The sequence below is a fragment of the Phragmites australis genome, chromosome 20 (assembly GCF_958298935.1).
Source record: "Phragmites australis chromosome 20, lpPhrAust1.1, whole genome shotgun sequence".
In the NCBI taxonomy this organism is placed as follows: domain Eukaryota; kingdom Viridiplantae; phylum Streptophyta; class Magnoliopsida; order Poales; family Poaceae; genus Phragmites; species Phragmites australis.
The window spans coordinates 13,136,102-13,138,194 of record NC_084940.1 but is presented as its reverse complement, the minus strand read 5'-3'; positions in this window follow the sequence as shown (position 1 = coordinate 13,138,194).

The window sequence follows — 2,093 nt, the reverse complement described above, 5'->3', positions numbered from 1 at the left end:
TTAGGCAGTACCAGCAATTCCCCCTACTACTCACACAGAGCATGCTTACGAATGTGCACAAGTAAAATTTTAGATTACTTGTTCCCAATCTTCATTATCGCACCATACCCCTTGTACTAATTGATCTTGTAGGATGACGTGTAAGGGTTTGTCGTCAACTAGCACTTGGGCATCACATATGCAGCAATGGTTGCCAAAATGGGAGCAAGCATTGGACAACATCATTGATGAGGACCGGTCACACTCTAATAAGGCATACAAGGAGTACCTAGCTTGGATTCTGCCTCGAACATGAACCAAGGTCATGTACACGCCATCCAAGGTGTTGGTTCACATAGTGCACGAGTGGGATGCCTACTCGGTGCACAGAGACCAAGCATGGTCATTGATGGTATGTTTCTTCTGCAACAACAATAGTTTTTACCATCAATTTAACTTACAATTCACTTGTGTCATCCTACATAAAAATTGTTCTCAGAAGGACCTACTATGCCTGATAGGTGTGGATGCTAGGTCTAATCGCGAGCGGCTAGACAGTAGGATACATGTCTCTCACATTGAGTTATGTGGGGTGTTCGACTAGATCTACTAGAAGGTGTAGAAGATCATGAGGATGGTCACTTGCAGGTCCTCGTTGGACATTGCTATGCCAACTCAGGAGGCTCTTGTTCGCCTCCCCGCCCCTCAGCAGTGTTCACAGCTTCACCTCACCCGCTAATACATCTGAAAGTACGCTGGTAAACACTATGGTCCGAGTTCTTCCCAGCCATCTTTCACCGGTGCCGTTGAGCACTACGGCGACATCTCCTCTAGGGTGTCTTTCACCGCAGTCGGTGACCACTGTGCGACATCTTCTCTAGGTCGTCTTTCACCGGCGTCGGTGACCACTACTACGATATCAACTCCTCTAGACCTTCTTTCACTGACACCGATCAACACTACTATGGCGTCAGCTCCTCCAGGTCTTCTTTCACAGATGTCGTTCCATCCTTAGCTCTCTCCCCTACTGGAAGTCTTGGTATCACAATCAATAATACATTATGTGCTTCATAAATTTCTCATTCGCAATTGGCGGTAACATGTTTTTCTCCGCAAAATCACATGTAGAGATCCATGATCTCAAAGATATACACACATCAACATAGTACCTGGAGCTGGTTATTAGGGACAATTCTACCATGCCTAGGTATGACTACATCTTTGGCCTTGAGGAGATCGAGACTTTCTAGTTAGGTGGTGCACCTGACGTAGCCACACCACAAAGCTAGGAGGACTACACAATGCCATCTCCCACTGGTCGACCTTCCTAGACAGTTGTCTCGCTAGACCCCCTCACGTACTCAATGGACCATGTGAGAGCATGGGGATGTAGGGTGCCAAGGCCGTATGAGCATAGAGGGTTGTCCCGAAACGAGAACACTTATAGGGTCAGGGATTTGTTAAGTTGCTAAGTTACTACTACCTTATGTTGCTACTATTTCAACCATTGTCCTTATGTTGCTACTATCTTATTCTATTATGTTAATGTCATACATCCATTTTATTTTCCCAGCATTTGTCCTCCATCAACATCACGACGGAGGACCCAACCAACCATTTTGTCACCTTTAGTGGGCTCCTTATTTATTTACTAATTGATTATGAATGCCACATCTTACCAGGGCACTATGGATTCCTGGAGGAACCACCCTATGTGAGTGCCACACTAGCATGAATGTCCGTTGTGCAGGTGTGGCAACTAAGCTCGGATGCCAACGTGTTTTAATGTGGAGACTTTTGGAAAGAGGTTCTTCATGTGTCTAGACCTTGATCCAGATTTCATGGTGTGTTCCTCTTTTCTAATCTTTTCGCACCTGCTAAATTTATATTGCGAACAATACTCCTAACGCCATGTTTATCATCCATAGCCTTGCCGCTTCAAGAAATGGATCGACGTGGTGAGGTCACCTTTCAATGGGGGATGGTTCAGAGAGGCTAAAACCAAATCGAAGTATGAGATCAAGATGGAGGAAGCACGCCAGTGGTAGGAGGCACGTCATGAGCACCAATAGGAACGTCGGCGACGAGAATAGGAACACAAGCGGCATGCTAAG